The sequence below is a fragment of the Schistocerca nitens genome, chromosome 1, assembly GCF_023898315.1.
Source record: "Schistocerca nitens isolate TAMUIC-IGC-003100 chromosome 1, iqSchNite1.1, whole genome shotgun sequence".
Lineage (NCBI taxonomy): Eukaryota > Metazoa > Arthropoda > Insecta > Orthoptera > Acrididae > Schistocerca > Schistocerca nitens.
Genome location: NC_064614.1, coordinates 853,016,567 through 853,039,870, shown reverse-complemented (window position 1 = coordinate 853,039,870; position 23,304 = coordinate 853,016,567). Strand labels below are relative to the sequence as shown.

Sequence of the window (23,304 nt, the reverse complement as noted above, 5' to 3'; positions counted from 1 at the left end):
TGAACAAAGAAGGAGAATGAAACTGGCCCTCTCATTTCCACAGGAACTAGCCCACATTCGTGTCAATCAGTTTAGGAACACCATGGATAACCTAAAACTGAACGTCCACGCCAAGATTTGAATCCCGTTCATTCCAAACGTCAATGCAGTGTCTCAATCACTGCGTCGCCTCTCTTCCTCTGAGGGTGATAGCTGGTATGCTTGTATTAATGAGTTGGTGAATATATGGAACCTTTTAATGGCTAACGCTGGCATCGTCTGGAACTGTTGCACATACATATGGTCTGCTCACGAATAATTCATAAAGTGAGATGTGGAAGGGTTGGTATAACTTTATGAAATACACTGTAGTTACTTTTTGTGATGAGTGCAGTGACAGAATGCGGAATTACATACTCGCAGATCTATGAAGGAGGGAAATACATGACCACAATCTAGCGGCCTACCTTCTCTCGCCTCTGCTCTTAGATAGGGTACATAAATGAAATATTTGTTTTTATCACACAGTACTTAGCTATATGCATTAATTTTATTCCATTATTTAGTGCTATTAAAAATCTGCGATTTTTCCATCCCCTGAAACGCGGGAACTATTCGTGTTAGAGTCAAAATAAATACGACTTTTTTGTAGGAAATTTAACATACTTTAATTTTATGCTGGGAAACATTTTCGCTATAAGCTGTGGTTTCCGACGCGGTCAAGAATGACATAAAAAGTGATGTTTAAAGGCCCCGCCCCCACACCCACGTTCACGCCCCAAAGGTCATGATTTTTTTTATGAAATTCATTAGACTCCAAACTACCACTGTGCAAAAATTCGCCACTACATGACATTTTTCCCCTTGATTTTCCTTCGTTGACTGCGCTACTGTATATCTGTCCATCGTGATCTTCAACCTAACGATAAATAATTTGCATATGAAGGAATCGACCTAAATATTTTTCGGTTCCGACTGTGACAAAGTAATAACATTTTCGGCTAGGAAAGGAGATATGAGGTACCTGAGTGACTTACTCCAGCACTTCCTGTTGTTGCATGTATGTTTTGTCTGCACTTTCAGAGATGTCTGAAAGAACACGTATCACATATATATAATTAAGGCGAAGAAGGCCAATGATCCCTATAGTGCAGATGAACACCAAGCTCGATCTCTTACGGCAGTAGACGAGATGCCACTGGTAACGAGGCTCATGAGCACGGGCATTATATCAGTAGTGTGTGGTATAAGTTGAAAATTTGGATTTGATGGCAGGCGTGCTAGGGTACCCCGTGCATTTGTGGTGACCACCGTGTCCGGATGGCATAGTGGGCGGCGCATCTGCATCCTAAGCAGAAGACTTGGGGACGAATCCTGGTCTGACTCAAATTCTTAGTTGCCCCGTTGATACAGACAGTTACCACTGGCAGCTAATGTATTTAACTCTTCTGTGAGCCGGCCGAAGTGGCCGTGCGGTTAAAGGCGCTGCAGTCTGGAACCGCAAGACCGCTACGGTCGCAGGTTCGAATCCTGCCTCGGGCATGGATGTTTGTGACGTCCTTAGGTTAGTTAGGTTTAATTAGTTCTAAGTTCTAGGGGACTAATGACCTCAGCAGTTGAGTCCCATAGTGCTCAGAGCCATTTGAACCATTTGAACTCTTCTGTGTCCTGTCATTGCGTCAATAGAACTTCCGATAAGCAGACACAGCAGGGCCCTGTTGCTTAATGGCCGCATAGTTTACAGATTTTGTAATCCAGCCAGATGCTAGTAGTAACTTCCTTAGTAAAACTATAATGTCTGTCTGTCAATCAAACGTGGGCGCCAGATGTCGATCGCTAACAAACTGCAGTAGAAAATCTATAATATAAAGGAAATATACCTGCTATTATTGCGTGTCAATAAGGCGGAAACCATCGCATTTTGGACGAGCGGGTCTGAGATATCCTTATAGACATCCGGATAAATGTTTTTCATGGTCTAAATCGCTTGAGACACACGTTGAGATGGTTTCTTTGAATAGGAGGCGGCAGATATACTTCCCAAGTTTCTAAACGCGATTTTCTGCTATCTCTCTAATCATCTGACTGTGGGGATAGCAATTTTTTTTTTTCAAAACTCCGCGTAACTCTCACTTGCGGCACAGATAGCTTCTGAATCCGACAAAAGTTTCATGAGGTTAGAAAATAAAAAGAGTCACATCGGATAAAACATGATGAAGAGTTGGGGGACGATTTAGAATCCAGCTGGTGTGTTTCTGCCATCCATTCAGTAGATCTACATCTCCATATACATTGATGAGTCAAAACGTTATAATCACCCACTTAATAGCTGGCTTTGTAACACGGTACAGTGACGACTGTGGTGCATGACATGGGTTCGATAAGACCATGGTATGTTTTTGAAGGTATTCGCAGTATAATAATGTGCCTTGTATCGTTACATAACGCAAATAACAAACATACACACATCAAAAAAATGTTCTAATGTGTGTGAAATCTTATGGGACTTAACTGCTAAGGTCATCAGTTCCTAAGCTTACACAGTACTTAACGCAAATTATCCTAAGGACAAACACACACACCCATGCCTGAAGGAGGACTAGAACCTCCGCCGGGATCAGCCACATACACACTAAAAAAAAAAAAAAAAAAAAAAATTGCATTACCTGGGTTCCGAGAGTTCCGTAACCTGTACAGAAAATTGGAACGTAGATCAAGATAAATATCATTTCTGCCCTTTTTATTGCTCATGTAAACCACACATTGCACGTTGTACCACCATACAGCGTGACCATCAGAGCTGGTGGTCCAGACTGCTGTACACACCAATACCTCTAACATCCAGTAGCAAGTCCTCTTGCATTGATGCATGCCTGTATTCATCGTGGCATACTATCCACAAGATCATCAAGGCACTGTTGGTCCAGATTGCACACTCCTCAATGGCGATTCGGCGTAGATCCCTCAGAGTGGTTATTGGGTCACGTCGACCATAAACAGTCCTTTTCAGTCCATCCCAAGCACGTTCGGTAGGGTTCATGTCTGGAAAACTTGCTGACCACTCTAGTCGAGCGATGTCGTTACCCTGAAGGAAGTCATTCACAAGATGTGCACGCTGGGGACGCGAATTGTCGTCCATGAAGACGAATGCCTCGCCAATATGCTGCCGATACGGCTGCACAATCGCTCGGAGGATGGCATTCACGTATCGTACAGTCGTTACGGCGCCTTCCTTGACCACCAGCGGCGTACGTCGGCCCCACAGAATGCCACCCCTAAACAGCCGGGAACCTCCACCTTGCTGCACTCGCTGAACATTGTGTCTAAAGCGTCCAGCCGGACCAGGTTGTCCCCAAACACGTCTCCGACGATTGTCTGGTGGAAGGCGTATGTGCCACTCGTCATTGAAGAGAACGTGATGTCAATCCTAAGCGGTCCATTCGGCATGTTGTTTGGCCCATCTGCACCGCACTGCATGGTGTCGTGATTGCAGAAATGGACCTCGCCATGGACGTCGGGAGTGTAGTTGCGCATCATATCGCATATTTATCACAGTTCGAGTCGTAACACGTCGTCCTTTGGCTGCACGAAAAGCATTATTCAACATGGTGGTGTTGCTGTCATGGTTCCTCCGAGCCACAATCCGTAGGTAGCGGTCATCCACTGCAGTAGTAGCCCTTGGGCGGCCTGAGCGAGGCATGTCATCGACAGCTCCTACCTCTCTGCATGTTCTCCATGTCCGAACAACATCGCTTTGGTTCACTCCAAGCCGCCTAGACACTTCCCTTGTTGAGAGCTCTTCCTGGCACAAAGTAACAATGCGGACGCGATCGAACCGCGGTATTGACCGTCTAAGCATGGTTGAACTACAGACAACACGAGCCGTGTACCTCCTTCCTGGTGGAATGACTGGAACTGATCGTCAGTCGGACCATCTAATAAGCGCTGCTTATGCATGGTTGTTTACGTCTTTGGGCGGTATTAGTGACATCTCTGAGCAGTCAAAGGGACTGTGTCTGTGATACACTATCCACAGTAATCGTCAATCTTCAGGAGTTTCGGGGTGATGCAAAACTTTGTTTGATGTATGTATATTACCGCCCACTGAAAGTACTTCGTAACTTTAAAAAAGCGAAACTCGTAACGAACAAGAAAAAGAGCTTTTCATTTACTTGTATAGACGAACTATACCTCCAAGTAGAAAGAAGGAAAACTTTGTTGAACACTGTAGTCCAAATATATTCTATATATCTTCCTTTTGCAGTTGAATTATAGAGCAGAACATTAGGGTTGCCACAGTAATAGGCTTACCGTAGCATTTTATTTCACTCCGAAAACTGCCACACATCCTCGTTTGTAGCAGTGCTGGCGAATTCCAAACTGCAATGGACAACTTCTACTGCTGCATTTGTAATAACACTATGACACAACCGCATTAGCGGCATATAACACTGGGGTTAGTCTTCTTCAATAATATTTGTCGACAATAGCAGTAAAGAGGAGCAACTTTCTTGTTTCTATGACGATACTGCTCCTGTCACAAGCACTTTTTTGTCAAATGCTAATGCAGAGGTTGACAGAGAAGACGATGAATGATAATCAACAGTTGCTTTAATCTGTTCACTTTCACACCGTTCTCGCAGTTTCACTATTTCTGAGCCCGCCTCTGTAGTTGCGGAGCTGCGGAATCAGGGCGGCAGATTGGCAACTGAAGGAGCCCTGGTTCGATATCCTGTCTTCATCAACACTGCTACGCAGCGTGGCATGGAGAGTCACACATGGCGGCGGGGCCGCCACACGACTGAGAGAGAGAGAGAGAAGAGTGTTATTTCGATGTCTTCTCTAGTACTTTGATTTTGTTACACGGCTCGTTATAATTCAAGTGACTGAGCACTTGTCATATGCCTTCTAACATCGTGTCTGGTTACTTGGGAATCTGTGCTCCAATGTGTGCCTCAGGGCAATTAGAATGACTGTCTCTTAAAAAAAGAATTTATTAGACTTTCCGTTTTGGCATTGAAAGCGTCAGATTCATTTATGTATTTGTATTCCAATTCCCCATTAGGATGTGAGGTGGAGGAAGCCATAGTCGCTCTCCAACAAAAGATTTTTATAAATTTAACAAAATTTTAAGATATTGAAAACACCTGAGACTATATTTTAAAATAATATATACACTGATAGCAAAATTTACGATTTCAAAAGCTTTTGATGGGTTTTTACAAAAGGAAATTTGTAATCAGTCTCGCGTTGATGTCACTGTGGTACTCGTATAATGAAGACGCTGAAGATACATGAAAATTATCACATTGCGTGACGGCGGTGGACTTAAGAGTAACCTTATGAGTCCCTCTGTAGCCTTCTGATGCAACAAATGGTGGGTCGGAGGATGAAAGAGACTGAAAAGTAGCACTTGCACCCTACATCCTCAATTATTTGCTGGCTGCTTTCCAATCCGTGTCTTTCTTTACAGTTTTTCCCCTCTACAACTCCCTCTCGTACCACGGAGGTTATTCCCTCATGTCTTAACACATGTCCTATCATCCTATCCCTTCTTATTTTCAGTGTTTTGCATAAATTCCTTTACTCGCCGACTATGCCCAGAATCTCCTCATTCCCTATCTTATCAGTCCTCATAATTTTCAACGTTCGTCTGTTACACTACATCTAGAACGCTTAGATTCTCTTCTCTTCCGGTTTTCTTACAGTCCACGTTTCACTACCACACAATGCTCCAAAAAATACATTCTCAGAATTGTTTTCCTCCGATTAAGGCCAGGAATGCCATCTATGTCTGCACTGGTCTGCTTTTTATGTCCCTCCTTGCTTCGTCCGTCACGGGTAATTTTGCTTCCAAGGTAGCAGAATTCCTTAACTACGTCGACTTCGTGATCACCAGTTTTGATGTTAAGTTTCTCGCTATTCTCATTTTTCCTACTTCTCATCACATTTACCTTTTTCTCGTTTGATCTCAATACAATTCTGTACTAATTAGACTGTTCAGTCCATTCAAAAGGTATTGTAATTCTTCTTCACTTTCACTCAGGATAGCAATATCGTCAGCGAATCTTATCACTGATCTCCTTTCAACCTCAATTTTAATCTAATTCTGAACCTTTCTTTTATTCCTGCCGTAGTTTCACAGATGCGTCGATTGAGCAGTAGAGGCGGAATACTGTATCTCTGTCTTACACTCTTTTTCAAACGAGCACTTCGTTCTTTCTCTTCCAGTCTTCTTGTTCCCTCTTGGTTCTTGAACATATTGTATTATCACCCTCTTTTCCTACAGCTTACTCCTGTTTTTCTCAGAATTTCGAACATCTTGCACCATTGTACACGGGCGAACGCTTTTTATAGGTCTACAATTCCAATGAGCGTGTCTTGATTTTTCTTCACTGTTGCTGCTATTAACAAGAGAAACACTGTGGTGCCTTTGCTTTTCCCAGAATCGAACTGATCGTCATCTAACAGATCGCCAGTTTTGTTTTCCATTCATCTGTGTATTATTCTTGTCAGCAACAAGGGTGCGACTGCTACGGTCGCAGGTTCGAATCCTGCCTCGGGCATGGATGTGTGTGATGTCCTTAGGTTAGTTAGGTTTAAGTAGTTCTAAGTTCTAGGGGACTAATGACCACAGCAGTTGAGTCCCATAGTGCTCAGAGCCATTTTGAAGCAACAAGGAAGAGTAAACTGTTTGCTCATTGTGGAATAGTTCCGCACTTGTCTGCCCTTACTGTCTTCGGAACTGTGTCTATGATATTTTTACGAAAGTATGATAATACGTCGCCAGTCTCTTAGATTCTACACAGCAACTTCAGAAGTCGTTTAATTGCCACTTGTATCAATGAATTTAGAAATTTCGATGGAATGTTATCTATTTCTTCAGCCTTATTTGATCTGAAGTCTACCACGGCTCTCTATCGCCAATGTCTCCCTCATTGACTCCATTTTCTTCTTCTATAAAGTCATCAGACAAATCCTCCACCTGATAAAGGCCTTCAGTGTGCAGTGGAATTCCCACTGTACTCTTAATGTTACCACCATTGTTTTTAATTTCACCGAAGGTTATTTTGACTATTGTATATCCCGACGATCATTTATTTTTCGGCTTCTTCTCATTTTTCCTGTAGCCATTTAGGTTGATTGCCCTGTATTTTCTATTTATTTCATTTCTGAGTGTATTATATTTGTGTATTTAGGCCTTTCCCTGAACATTTTTGTACCTCCCTCTTTCATCGATCGGCTGAAATACTCGTTCCGTTACCCAAGGTCTTTTCACAGCTGCCTTCCTTGTCGCTGTCTGTCTGTCCAACATCTGTAATGGCCTTTTTTAAAGCTATACACTCATCTTCAACTGAACTGTCTGCACTGGCTTCCCTTATTGTAGTATACACTTCCTTAGTGAACTTCAAAAGCGTTACATCATTCCTCAGTACTTCCTAATTCCATTTACTTCCACAGTAATACTTTAGAACGAGCTCCGTAAGTTCATTCAGTATCTGCCCCTGAATAGTCAGTATAAAATGCACCTCAATACATCTAAAATTCCAATGCCTGACTTCGGAACCTCTGTCTGACCATTACGTAATCCAGTCGGAATTTTCTCATGCGTCTGGGTCTCTTCCAAGTATACATTCCCCTCTTGTGATTACCATCTGAAACTTGCAGAACTCAATTAGTCTTTCTCTTCTTTTATTCCTACTGCCTCTCTTCTATTCCTTCCCCTATAACCACATTACAATCCCCAGTGATTGTTAGATTTTCATTTCCCTTTAAATACTGAGCTACCCGCTGAATATCATGTGTACTTTATCTGTTCATCTTCTGCTAGCGACGTCGACATGTATATCTGAACTATCTTGGATGGCATTCCCTGCTGTCTAACCCGATAAGGACACCCTGACTGTTCATAACTGTTTAATCAGTGCTCTTCTTTCATAACGAATCCTATTCCTGTTATACCATTTTCTGCCGCTGTTGCTATTACCCTATTTTCGTCTGGGCAGAAATCCTTGTTTTCTCGGAGTCATTCGCGGCGGCATGTCTGAATAAAATCTTCTCGGTTTTCAAATCCAGAGAAGATTTCAGTCAATCCTTACCTTCTTTCTACCTCACTTCATTGTCCCCCACTATGTATTGATTTAGAATTTCGTTTCTCTTTTCGTAGTTTCTAGTTTTCCTACTACGTTCAAACTTCCATGCTTGGACTCGTAGAACGTAACTCGCAGTCGGGTATTCGAGCTTTGATGCAGTGGTTTCCATTGCCTTCTACATCCTCATTCTGTGATTATTGTTGATGCTTCCGGCTTTTAGGGATAGTGTCGCACTCCATGGACAAGAAGGTGTCTTGAAACTCCGTGCACTCCTCAAACCTCTTTGACAAAACCTTTGGCAGAACGAGGGTGATCTCTTATAACGGAATTCTTCGGCCGCCATTGCTTCTGAGTTTTATTCAGCAGATAAGTAGTGGCTGGGTTCGAATACGGTACTCAGGAGGTTTAGATTACTAATCGAAGACGCTACCCCTCTTTCTAGGGTTCCGTACCTCAGGCGGTAAAAATGGAACCATTATGCGATCACTTCGTTGTCCGTCTGTATGTAAAGATCCCTTTCTCTGAAAAACGCGCAGAAGTATCAAATAGATATTTATGTCAAATATTAACGCCCACGGTAAGTCAGTGCAATAAAAGGATATTTTGATACTCGAAGATTCACTCACCAAGACCCTAGAGCACTCCCCGTTCACTTAGAATCAAGGAAATTAGGGAAAAAGCTAGGTTTCGCAGAGGAGGTAAAGGAAAAAGGTCGAAAATTTGCTAATTTTTAATTATATAACAATTTTTTGTTATTTGTTGTCCGTCTCTCAATCCGTCTGTTAAAACCTTTATTCTCAGGAAGGGAAGAGGTACGAAGTCAAATTTATGTCGAGTACTTGGGTCTATGATCCCTTGGAGTTGTAAAAAAAAAGGAGAGATTTTAAGTCAATGCAGTGTAAAAATATGCCAAGTATGGCACGTATTTTGATATCTGCTCACTCAAAAAACCTATAAATGAACTCTCCATATACATAACTGAGTTTGGACGAAACCCTGAGAGCCCTAGTTTCTCGTTAAAAATACTATTTTAACATAACTGGCGCAGTTTTTTGTGACACACCCTTTCCATTTTCCCAAGTTTGAAGCAGATATCCGTCCTTGCACTTGACTGGTACCTCTTTGTATTGTTTCTTTCAGCCTGTTTCTTCGTCATTTTTGTCAGTCATTCTGTGCCGGCAGCCTGTGTGGCCGAGCGGTTCTAGGCGCTCAGTTTGGAACCGCGCGACCGCTACGGTCGCAGGTTCGAATCCTGCCTCGGGCATGGATGTGTGTGAAGTCCTTATGTCAGTTAGGTTTAAGTAGTTCTAAGTTCTAGGGGACTGATGACCTCATATTCTAAGTCCCATAGTGCTCAGAGCCATTTGAACGTTCTGTGCCGATTTTTTTTTTAATTATAGAGAGTGGTCACTCTCCTGACCGAACACGCTGAGCTACCGTGCATATTTCGCAACTGTTGGTCTGGGTGGGAGAGTTTCAATTTACTTGGAGAAGGTGCTACATGGCATCGATGTCACCTAGGCCACAGCTCATATGGGCATTCAGTGGATAAATCAAAAGCATCCTAAGTGAGTTATGAAAGGCCCACATTCTCCCGAGACTCCAGACATCAAAAGACACATAACATCAATGCTACGATCGATTCAAGGAAAGAAGAAATAAGGGACCGCTCACAGTGTTCTGCAACATTATGCACGTCGATGAAAGTTATTTTTGTTTAAAGGAGACAATATTAAATGACAGTAAGGATATTTCCTTAGTACATCTCGTCTTTATTTTGTGTGACAAACGTTTGACGTTTTTGATGCAGCTTGGGTCAGGATGTGGCGAGTACAAGACTACCCTTCACAAGTTGGAGCGAGGATTATTCATGTTAAGTACTTTGAGTATGTAGAAATTTGATGTCAAGATGTAACTGACTGTAATGTAGCAACGCGATGACAGAATGAACCGTGCAGTTGAGAATGTTACCTGTAACGCTATGCCCCACGTGGGGTACAATCTTTTAGTATACAATACACAGTGCACTAATTGTGCATACCAATTAGACTTCCTTTCAAGACGAATATTTCTCATCGTGGATAGTTTGAGGAGGGCTACACACCATGCAGGATTCCAACAGCGCTGTGCAACTAACACCAAGAGGAGAGGCATATTTGTCCGCACGGCCATACAGGATCGTACAGTCACGTAACATACCTCGAGTTAGGAAATCGAATTGCATGCACCTAGACAAGACCCCACATGAAAACTCCGGGCGCCACGAACAGTCTACAGGGCAGCCACTGCTGCGGTTTCCCTTGACGCTGCAACAGAGAGTGGGACGCAGACAGTAGTGTGCCCGATGATTCCCTGTACCCAGGATGGCACACCATTGTCTTTTCATACCAGTCATTGTAAGCATTATTGCTTGACTATCTGTGTGTGGAGACTCTCGGAAGAACAAATGCCGTCAACCTGCATTATTCGTGCATACCAGCAAGTGGCGTGATGGTATGGGGTACCAATGGATTCACAACACGATCACCTGTCGTTCTCATACCTGGTAACTTCGACAGGAGGTTCTCATACGTGGTAACTTCGATAGGAGGCGTTACATACCTCTCATATTAAGGCTGTGACCTATGTACAACGTCTCCGTATTTTTATCTTCAACCAGGATAGTTCCACTCTGCTGTCCAGAATTACGCGGATTTAACGATCATTGCCCTGATCAGCATCTCTCAATTATGGGAAACACCTCTGTTTTGATGCTCTGAGACTGTCACTCCACCACTAGCCTGCAACTCCAATTGATTAACTCTGGCGTAACGTTGAAGGAGATTGAAATTACGTACCAGTATCTGTCATCCAAGCTCAGTTCGACTAGTGTCCAGATAGGTTATGGCTGTAGTTATTGCCAGAGAAGGCTGTTCCGTATACTACTAGCTTTTGCACGCTGTACACCCCCAGGGCAAGCTAACAATTTAATGAAGTAGTCTTCCTATTATACTGTATACGCAAAGTAAGTAAAATTTCGTTATTTGCTGTACTTGCTGATGCTGCAAATTCAGTGACCAGTAGTGTATTTCCCTCCATCCTCGCGAGGCCGCTGGTGCGTGTCGTAACGGCTCCGGGCAGGCAGCGACGGGCCATGCGTAGCAGCGGCGCGCGGGTCGGGCAGCAGCCGGCAGGCAGGTCAAGGACCGCCTATGCCACGGCCGCCGGCGCACGCAGCTTCCGCGCAGACACTGCAGCGGGGTAGCCAGCCACGCGGGCACAACGATCCTACGGAAGTTGTGAGGGTTGTGACACAAATATAATGGATGAGAGTAGACGTGTATCATTAGTGTCAGAACGGTACATGTCAACTCTTATCCAGTATATTGTTCTAAAAATACCTGAGGTGATAAAAGTTGTGGGATATCTCGTAATAGCTTGTCGCGGCGTAGTACGCCAACTCGATGTAGCATAGACTCAACAAGTCGTTTTAAGTCCCCTGTACAAATATTGATCCATGCTGCCTCTTTAGCCGTCCATAATTCCGAAAATGTTGCCGGTGCAGGATTCTGTGCACAGACTGACCTCTCAATTACGTCTCATAAACGTTCGATAGGATGTATGTCGGGCGTTATACATGGCCAAGTAATTCGCTCGAACTGTCCTGAATGTTCTTCAAACCAATCGCGAACAATTGTGGGCCGGTGAGACGCGCATTGTCATCCATAAAAACTCCAGCGTTGTTTGGGAACATGGTCATGAAGGTCTGCAAATGGTCTCCATGTAGAAGAACATAACCACTCTGTCAATTGTCAGTTTAATGTCAAGTAAACACAGCCCACACCATTATGGACCCACCATCAGCTTGAATAGTGCCTTGTTGTGACTTGGATTTCTGGCTTCGTGGGATCTGCGCCACACTCGAACCCAACCATCAGCTTTTAGCAACTGACATCCGGTGTGATCTGACCAGGCCAGACTTTTCCAGTCGTCTATGGTCCAAACGAAAAGTCCACGAGCCAGGCGAGGCGCTGCAATCGATGTCGCGCTGTTAGCAAAGGCACTCGCGTCGGTCGTCTGCTGCCGTAGCCCATTAACGTTACATTTCACCACTCTGTCCTAGCGGACATATTTCTCGTACGTCCCACATTGATTTCTATGGTCGTTTCGCGCAGTACTGCCTGTGTATTAGCACTGACAACTGCACGCAAAAGCCGAGAGGCATTGTATGAAACTTAGTATTCTCGGCCCACTCTTGACATGGTGGATCTCGGAATATTGAACTCCCTAAAGATTACTGAAATGGAATGTCCCATGCGTCTAGCTCCTACTGCCATCCCGCGTTCAAAGCCTGTTAATTCCCGTCATGGTCCATTATCACGTCGGAATCCTTTTCACATGACTCACCTGAGTACAAATGACAACTCCCCCAATGCACTGCCCTTTTATACCTTTTGTATACGATCTGTATTTTTGCACATACACTGCTGGCCACCGTAAATGCAACACCCTGAAGGAAGCATCCGAATCAAGTGAAATTTACACCATGAGTTTGCAACGATGAGATATGCAACTGATTAGAATTTCAGCGCAGACGCACATCACGCGCGCCTGTGGCGCCACCTCATAGCGCCATTTAAGGCTTGGCGATTTCGACGAGTGTACGTTCGACACGTGTGTTTACCTTGGGGTTGTTTCACAAGACGATCAGTTATGCCTCGTAGACAACAGCGAACATCTTTTGATCAAGTATCCGAGTTCGACAGAGGAAGGATAGTGGCTTACCGAGATTGTGGATTATCATACAGAGAAATCGCTAGTCGTGTTGGACGAAACCAAACAACTGTAATGCGGATATGTCACCGTTGGATGCAGGAGGGTACGACGGACCGACGTGGTCGATCGCATTCACCTCGGTGCACCACTGCACGTGCTGATAGGCAAATTGTGCGCATGGCAGTGACGGATCGCTCAGTGACATCCCGAACCATAGCACAGCACATTGCGTCTGTAACGCATCACCCAGTGTCTGCGCGTACCATTCGACGCCGTTTACAGCAGAGTGGTCTGTCCGCAAGACGTCCATTGCTTCGTCTACCATTGACGCAGAACCACAGACGTCTCCGTCGCCAATGGTGTGATGACAGACGGATGTGGACGGCAGAATGGAATGACGTTGTCTTTACTGACGAGGCACGCTTCTGTCTGCAGCACCACGATGGTCGGATTCGAGTGTGGAGACACCGTTGAGAGAGGATGCTGGACAGCTGCATTATGCACCGCCACACTGGTCTTGCACCGGGTATTATGGTATGGGGCGGTATTGGATATTACTCTCGCACGCCTCTAGTACGCATTGCCGGTACTTTAAATAGCCGGCGCTACATATCCGAGGTGCTGGAGCCAGTTGTCCTTCCTTACCTTCAGGGCTCGGCCACAGCCATATTTCAACAGGATAATGCGCGACCACACGTGGCACGCATTGTCCAAAGGTTCTTCGTCAATAACCAGATTGAATTGCTTCCCTGGCCGGCTCGCTCTCCGGATCTTTCGCCGATAGAAAACATGTGGTCCATGGTTGCTCAACGAGTGACCCAGATTACATCCCCAGCGGCCACACCAGATGATCTTTGGCAACGTGTGGAAGCTGCTTGGGCTGCTGTACCCCAGGAACACATCCAACGTCTCTTTGACTCAATGCCGAGACGTGTGGCAGCGGTGATCTCCAACAATGGCGGCTACTCTGGCTACTGATTCTGGCAGGAACCACATGTCACAGACGTCTGTAAACGTAATCATTTGATACTTGGTCAACATGATATCTACAAAATAAATTGTGTTGTGCTACCTCTTGTCTTTCTTGGTGTTGCATTTACGTTGGCCAGCAGTGTAGCTACACCATGTCTTTTGTCACCGCAGTGTTTTTCATCTCTAATTATGCAGTTGGATGCTCGATAACGAACCTGATAAAATGCACCCCCTATATTGTAAACATATCTATACTCAATTTAGTCACTTTCAACTGGATACACTCTCAACCCAACTCATATCTTCATTCTCCCCATGCGTCTTTTTGTGAATCTCATAAATTCAGTGGCTTGTATACGCATTTCATCTTGCTTTACTAAGTTAGACGTCCGCAGCTCGTGGTCGAGCGCTAGCGTTCTCGCTTCCCACTCCCGGGTTCCCGGGTTCGATTCCCGGCGGGGTCAGGGATTTTCTCTGTCTCGTGATGACTGGGTGTTGTGTGCTGTCCTTAGGTTAGTTAGGTTTAAGTAGTTCTAAGTTCTAAGGGACTGATGACCATAGATGTTAAGTCCCATAGTGCTCAGAGTCATTTGAACCATTTGAACTAAGTTAGACGACTGTGAACACTACGTCGAAACATGTGCAACCATCATATGAAACTTCCTGGCAGATTAAAACTGTGTGCCCGACCGAGACTCGAACTCGGGACCTTTGCCTTTCGCGGGCAAGTGCTCTACCAACTGAGCTACCGAAGCACGACTCACGCCCGGTCTCACAGCTTTACTTCTGCCAGTATCTCGTCTCCTACCTTCCAAACTTTACAGAAGCTCTCCTGCGCAGGAGAGCTTCTGTAAAGTTTGGAAGGTAGGAGACGAGATACTGGCAGAAGTAAAGCTGTGAGACCGGGCGTGAGTCGTGCTTCGGTAGCTCAGTTGGTAGAGCACTTGCCCGCGAAAGGCAAAGGTCCCGAGTTCGAGTCTCGGTCGGGCACACAGTTTTAATCTGCCAGGAAGTTTCATATCAGCGCACACTCCGCTGCAGAGTGAAAATCTCATTATGTGCAACCATCGCTTGCGAGGCATCAGCCTGTTTCATGCTATCTCCTCACGTTTTCCTTATTTGCATACAGGAATTACATACGAGATTCTTCCTATTTCATCTACTTTTCGATTCGGCTTTAATTTGTCGACATTTCACTTGTATGGCGCGCTAATTACATGCCTGGTAAGGGCGTAGGTTGTTACAATGTAGATAACTCTTATCTGTGTACCTAATTTAACATTTCATACTTATAGCAGTTTTTTCTCTTTAACTTTTCTAGCGATGGGACACGGGAAGTCCTTCTCGCTGAGGATAGGGACAGTTGCGGTGTTCGTACACTCCCAAGGATCTGGCTGTCTCTCAAATAGCGGGTTTCACATTAACGGACCAAACGAGCAGCCAAGCGAGCGTTTCAGTGCTAACCGTCCCGATATTCTGAAGAACGGTCGGTGGGACGGTTGACCAGCTCTTTCAACAGCAGACCGAGAAATGGTGGTGGAAGGGGTGAGAACTCTGCGTGTTAGTAAACTTCCGGTAGAGTCTTCATTTGTCCACCTTGCTGAGGTTCCACTGTGTTTCGGTTTTCAGACACCGTCCCACAAGCTAAATGTATGACCCCACTTGCGTCTGCAAAATTTCCAAATTTTACCTCTTCCGTGAGAACGGGGTGCGGAGCTCACGCCAAGGTTTCCAGAATTTTCGTACAAACAAGTCACGTCGTAGCAACGTGGTAACACTCGGTTCTCGTCTCCGTAAACGTCAATCTCATTGGCGGCTACATCTTTAAGCTGCTGAAAGAAGCTAGTGAAGTGACATCGAGATCCATCATTGGAGGTGAGCTTAGGCCCTTTCTGGGATTGGCTAGAAGGACTGTGCCGAGTGCTCTTCCGAGGTCTGAAGAGGGATTCTCGCTTCCAATTCTGGATTCGGGCGTGCCTGGTGGGTCTACAGTTCTTTGTGGTTTTCTACAGTCGTCTGCCAAGTCTTCAAAGTTTTCATTTGCTCGGAACTTAGAGACTTTTCCGCATCCACGGTAATCAGAAAGATGATGAGGTCTGCGGTTCAAAATTACAACACACCGACCCAGAGCAGCCACAGCTAGCAACCTCTGCGTACAGCGAACGGCGGGTCGTCAGCAGTCACCTCAACCGCAGCCACGGTAAGACCGCACATGCGATGTGGATCTTCAGCTTCGGAAACAGAGTGAAGGGAGAGGACTTCATTCCCGTTTTCTGCTTTCAGTTTGTTCATAATGTGATCCACGCTCTTCGCGCACATTTATGCATGTGTTCTGCAGTCGAGTTCTTGTTTCAAAGGGGATCTTTTTCCGTATTCAAATAACTACTTTCGTTTCGTTTCACAGCAGTTCACACGTCTAGAAATGGTCTTTTTCATTCTTTCTCTTTTAATCTTTTGTGTGCTCTGCTTAAATTCATACAACCCTTTTTTTTTACTTTTCTTTAAGTACGAATAAAGGCTTATATCACGGTTGAATACACAATTTGGTTCCTTTATGAGGTTGGACATCATTTCAATTGTAATTGTCCAGCATCGTACTGGTGGCAACCCTAACAATTACTCATTTTTCTTATAAGTATTTTACGGTACTTATGTAAAAATGTTATGAAGGTCTAATAATCTCTCAATGTGTTATTGGTTAATTTGCATACTGTCTGTATAAATCTCATTTGTACTAGCTCAAAACTCTATGATTGCACAACCAGTAAAGTAATTTATTCGGCTGAATACCAAGGTACTCCAACCATAAGCAATAGGTGATGCCCCTGACGACTTCAGATACTTATGTTATCATCTACGGAATACACCGTCGATTCTCGCAGGAACGTTGACATATTAATACACAGGATTAATATTCCACAATAATATTTATTTAATAGTTCGTTATGAACCGGCTTTCGACTTCTTACGTCATCATCATGTGACTTTTGCTAAACAGATGGCCCACGCGGCTTTAACGAGAATTCATAGCTGTATAAAGATTATTATACAAAGATATGAGACTTTTATGACAACATTGATAGAAAGTACAAGAATTACGTAATAACAAATAAATCTTATATTACGATACATTCAGATATTAAACTATGTGAATGTATACGCCAAAAACGTTGGGTAAATGAAAAATGGCACAGGCTACTATGTCGTATGGACAAACTGCTGAATGCCATGAACAGACGGAAAATGGGAGGGGACGGGGGGGGGGGGGGGGAAGTCTAAGTAATGCTGGTATAGAATACTTATAATAAGCTTATTATCTAACGGTGAGAGAAATAGGTGGCTGCTGCTACTTTAATAGTGGTGAGTAATTCAGCTGTGTTTGCTCATCAAGGACCAAGTTAAGGACCATGTCAGGATTCCATGATTGTCTTCATTAATGGCCAGAATTTCGAGTTACCTTTAGTTCCTTTGTGGAGAACGCCATATTTCTCGTTATATGAATGACATCCATTCAGAGCATATTCAGCAAAGTTTCCACCTTTCATGGTCAACCAATATAGTTGTTGTAGCCGTACATGACTGACGTACACACAATTTGCCACACAGACTGCAGGAAATTCTATAAATTCTACTCACGTCTAAAGGTGGAATCTTATCTTTAGTGTTAAATAGGTAGGCAATAGTATGCCTTGTGTAGAAATCTGGATTACGTTTCCTGAATTTTAGTTTCCTTCCAACAACCTGTGAAGTCCTACCCACATATAGCACGGGGGCCCATTTCTTACCAGTGTGGTTCTTTTGCTATCTGAGGTGGATAAAGGAGTGCTGTTATATTCTGTCTCTTGTTTTTGCTGAATATGTTGTCAATTAGGGTAGGACTATAACAATTGCTGGATGCACTTTCTTTTCAAAATTGGTTTGGTTTGTAGTGTAGAATAGTAGCCGGTGCCCCATGGAATGAAAGATGGCATGTTGTGTGTTATGGGACGCTGGGAACTAGCTGGTATTACTACGTCTGTTGAAATTACTTTTCTGTAAATCTTAAATAAATGCTGTTGCTTACTGATGTTAATATTTGAATACTGTAATATAGGAGCTATTTATTCAGAGTTTCTTTAGGTATTACATTACTCTTGTGTTTAGTATCGATTTAGTTGTACAACAATCTGAAGTTGTGTGGACTATCTGTTCAGGATTAAGTTATCTGACGATGGCCTAAGAAGCCGAGTGCCATTCGTAACGAAATATAAAATAAATATTATTGTAGAACATTAGTACTTTGTATTCAATTTATTAATTATCATATTATGTTTCCAAGGCACGCAGCAGTTTATTTTTGAAGTAGCCTAGTAACTTCATGGGGATAATCTATCATTTTACAAGACCTGGGGACATAGAGTTACCAGTAAATCAAATCTGTATCCCCACGGGGCAGCTGAAGAGCAAGAAGTGATATTCATAACACATCAGGATTCTCGTACGCTTTATAAAATTTAATTTTTGTTTCACTTCGCACTTAATTGCCTAGTCGTCTGTGTGCTGTACCATATGTAATATGATGTTTATTTAATTTATTCTGTCTTTATTTTTAACCCAGTAGCTCAAGACGCAACCAAAACAGTTAAGACATTAAACTTTTAATAAAACTGGAACATACACGGTCTTTCCCTTTCGAAGCTATATGCGAGGCTTGGTGAGAAATACTGAAAATGCAGTCCTTGCACGCCTCGTCTAGAAAATATTGCCCTTTGCAGACCGTCGTCGCTCTCTTGTAAAATTATTTAGTCGTCCGCGAACATGACGCCGTTTCTAAAGCGTTGACCACCGAAAATGTCACATATTTTCCGCGCTATTATGCCGGTTTGAATGTATTTCTTCGAGAAACACTACGAGTCTTCCCCATCTGAGGAAGACATCTTCATGAACTGGGGGGAAGGGAGGGGAGGGGAGAGATTTGCCTCTATTAATGTGTGATTTACATCCCGGTGCCTTACTGACTGAAGTAAGATTCCTTTCCCACGTGCACTCGCATAGGCGATGTCCAGAAGAAAGACACGCCGTGGTGCGTATGTCTCAGCACGTGACACTAGAGGTCTTAGGAGTGACAGCAGCCGTCTCCAGCTAAGAGCGAGTAACTACTTCAGAAGATTATATGACTGTGTGATGTGTGTCATTTCGGGAATGTATGAAAGAATAGTCAACAAGTGGAATCTCCAGCTGTGATATATAGGCCTATTGTGTAAACTGAAGGCGGATTGGGAGAAAGGAAGGAAAAGAGAAGGAACTCATCATGTCAGCTGCGTCGGGACTTGATACGGAATCAGCAGCGCCGACGGAAGATATGTGCCACACTGGGATTCGAACCGATCTCTCGCTAACTACACAATTGCGTTAACCGCTTTGTTTGTTGAAAATGCGCCGACTATCTCGATACAGTCCTTGGCCGACATGTCTGAAAGAACAGACACCACGCATTCATATAACTGACTCGCCTCGATGGACTATGAATCCACCGCTTTCCCTTCCATTTGCTTTCTCCTCCCTCCGCCTTCAATCCATATATTATTTCCCATGAGTTTAACACTTCTTGACCGCATTTAAATGCATGCAAGCTCTCGATACCACACGACAAAATTAAGACCTTCAGTGGGTACCTTTCCTATTACGTATTGATTTGCCGTGGTCCCTGCACGGAGTCAAGCATTAGGGAACTGTGGCGGACAGGCCGACTAGTCTGACGTCACAAGTCGGTTCCAGAGCCTATATTTCTTGTGGGTCCCGCGCGCAGAAGCTTGACGTCACATGTTTTCGTCATTCGAGTACAATAAATTGGCAGTTGACTACTTACGTCTGCTATTCCTGTCGCACCCGACGATGGAAGACTGATACACATACTCCGCAGCACTTGCTACAAACACATTCAACTGCAACTCTCCTTCCATTTATAATTATTGTCGTATTTAGAAATCTCTATCCCATACCTGTATAGACTCTCATAGAATCCGCTCGTGGCAACCAGAATTCGAATCCTATGAAATCGAATCTGCTTGTCTCCGGATTGCAAAGTGTATTTCGCAATGGTAGATTTGTCGCCTTCTACAGTTGCTCTAATATTCTTCTCGTCGTTCCACCCGCATACAGGCCACCACAATTACACGATACCTTTTAAATTTCTATTTTTTACAGCCATTTTCTAACATCTTTGGTCGATCTGTGTATTTCTGGTGGGTTTGTAGACTACGGCAGTACTCAGTGCCTTCAAGATCTTGAAGGAAGTCTTTAATGAAGGGTAGAAAAACTTTAAGATTTCGCAGACGGCTGTAAGTCATTACGATTTTCTCGTGGCGGTCATAATGACGGACACGCTCTGCAACCAGCAGGCCATCAGATTCAGTTTGATAAGACTTAGTGTCTGGCTGTCGCGAGTGGATACTCCGAAAAGCTACCCGCCATACAGAAAAGCGACAGAGATTACTAAACACGCCGATAGCTGCAATCGGTAGGAGCAAAATGTAGCAATGAATGCTGCTGGTATGCCGGTGCTGCAAAAATGTATACTAGCCTTTCACCTTTGGGTGATAGCAATAGTGGCAGCAATCGACAATGACCAACTGTGCTCGAGTTTTGAAACATTAACTACTTCTTGTATTAAAAATTTTGTACTGAATCCGTATCTTCCAGATTCAAACAAGCTATCACGCGAATTTTCTTAACAGTGCATTGCATCTGTTGTAACTGAAAGGCCACTGAAAATCCTCACTTCGAGACAATGAATCGAGAAGTGTCTGCAAGTAAGTTCATTATAAGGTTGCACTGCAGAAAGTGGCTAGCGAAAAAGAAAAGAATCGAAGAGTTTAAGGTGAACTGCCATGGAGGGATGTAGGTGGACTGATAAGTTAAGAAATCTGGTTCTCTGCAGAGTAACTGAAGAAAAGAGCATATGGAAAATACTGACTAGAAGAAGGAACAGGCTGTGTTAAGATATCAGGAAATAATCTCTATGGTACTACACGCAGCTGTAGAGGGTCAAAACTGTAGAAGACAGAAATATGACCACGACCGACAATTTAATAACTAAGAACGTCGTGCGGACGTGCTACTCTGAGGCTAAGAGACTGGAGAGGAATGTGTGGCCATCCGCATCGAAAGAGTCAGAAAGAAAAGGAAAAAAATTGTCTCGGTACAATTTCAATTTTCATGCGCTTTGTTAAGCAGGTAGCGCACAATAGACGCTAAAATCTGAGTGCAGCTAATTGCAAATGACTTAAGAGTTGCATACAGATATTATTTTCTAAATTTGAGTTAGTAAATTCTTGTTACGCTATGATGTTCGACTAACATTGTGCGTGGGGGGTGTCCACTGATAGTACACTGACGAGCCAAAACATTATGGCCGCCCGCTTAATACCTTGTTTGTCGGTCTTTGGTACGAAATGTATCACTGATTCTGCCTATTAATGATCCGGTTGCTTGTTCAGTTTTGGAGGTATGTGGCATTAGGGGTCTACACACAGGTCATGTAATTCGCGTAAATAACAGGCCGTTGATTTGCATACACGGTGATAGAGCCAGATAGCGACCCGTATCGATTTCATAGGATTTACATCAGGCAAATTTAGTCGCTGAGGTATCAACGGTGAGTTCACTGTAATATTTCTCCAACTACTGTAACACGGTTCTGGCTCCGAGACAGGTACAATTATGCTGCTGAAAGACTACGTCGCCTTCAGGCATGAAGGGATGAAGTTGATTCGCACCTGTCAGAGTGTCTTCAGTTACTACCACAAGTCCCAGCAGCAGAATCTCTCCAGTACCACAAAACAGCTCCCACCATCCTGCGTCTGTGGCGCACTGCAGGTTTCGAGCCGCAGACGGCTGTTGGGGAAGATCTGCTGCGTCACGTGCTGTGACGTACGCGCCATGGACTGTGTTTCTCCTGGACCCCGTCTGCGTGCCTGTGCGTGGGAAAGGAATTTTACTTCAGTCAGTGGCGAGCCGGTGCGTGAATCGTATCTTAAATGAATGCAAACCTCCCACCCCCCTCCGCCCCCCACCCACCACCCAACCCACGTCCATGAAGATGTCCTCCGCAGATGGAGAAGAATCTAAAGTTTCTCGAAGAAATGCGTTCGAACACGGCACAATAGCCCGGAAAATTTTATACATGTGACATTATCTGGCGTCTACATTTTAGAAACACCATGACGTTCGCTAACGACTGAACAATTTTACGAGAGAGAAATGACGGTCTGCAAAAGGCAATATTTCCTAGACGAGGTACGCAATAATTGCATTTTTAATACTTCTCAACAAGTTTCAAATATATATCTTAAAGGAAAAGACCCTATATGTTCTAGTTTTATTAAAAGTTTTACATTTCAACTTTTGCTAACGTTTGTGGGGGCGACCAGCGACCAAGTGTACCAAAAATTTGATTCACCCAAAGAGCCGACACGTTTCCATTGATTGACCGTCGAATTCCGATGCTCCCGTGCCCACTCGTAATTGGCGATGTCGTTGGGTTAATATGTGAACACGTAGGGGTGGCCTGATGCGGAGCTCTGTGTTCAACAATGCACGATGAACGGTGTGCTGCGAAACATTCGTGCGTGCACTAGCACTGTGCTCTTTCGGCAGAGATGCAGCAGATCACGATCTATCCTACTTGACAGAGCAGACAAGCCTCCTAACTCTACCTTCTGTGAAAAGTCGTGGACGATAAACCATTTAGCTCCTAATGGTAGTTTCACTGCCCTTATACATCTTTTCGTAGATGTTCAAGACAGTAGCACATAAACACTCGACTAGCTTTGCTGTTTTCGAAATACTCGTTCACAGGCTCTGCATAATAATAATCTGTCCTTTGTCAAAGTCGCTTATCTCATAGGATTTCCCCATTTCCAGCCGATATATTCGCTAGGTTGATGCCCCGCCTGTTTATGTTCCGCCTACATACACTACTGGCCATTAAAATTGCTACACCAAGAAGAAATGCAGATGATAAACGGGTATTCATTAGACAAATATACACTCCTGGAAATTGAAATAAGAACACCGTGAATTCATTGTCCCAGGAAGGGGAAACTTTATTGACACATTCCTGGGGTCAGATACATCACATGATCACACCGACAGAACCACAGGCACATAGACACAGGCAACAGAGCATGCACAATGTCGGCACTAGTACAGTGTATATCCACCTTTCGCAGCAATGCAGGCTGCTATTCTCCCATGGAGACGATCGTAGAGATGCTGGATGTAGTCCTGTGGAACGGCTTGAAATGCCATTTCCACCTGGCGCCTCAGTTGGACCAGCGTTCGTGCTGGACGTGCAGACCGCGTGAGACGACGCTTCATCCAGTCCCAAACATGCTCAATGGGGGACAGATCCGGAGATCTTGCTGGCCAGGGTAGTTGACTTACACCTTCTAGAGCACGTTGGGTGGCACGGGATACATGCGGACGTGCATTGTCCTGTTGGAACAGCAAGTTCCCTTGCCGG

The 23,304-nt window shown here is 44.1% G+C and overlaps 1 non-coding gene across 1 annotated transcript; it reads left to right on the top strand.

The window, feature by feature from the left end:
* The first annotated feature begins 9,253 nt into the window (after positions 1-9,253).
* Positions 9,254-9,336, top strand: Trnap-ugg (transfer RNA proline (anticodon UGG)). Its single transcript has one exon. It is a non-coding gene; the product is annotated as a tRNA-Pro (tRNA).
* Positions 9,337-23,304: the final 13,968 nt, after the last annotated feature.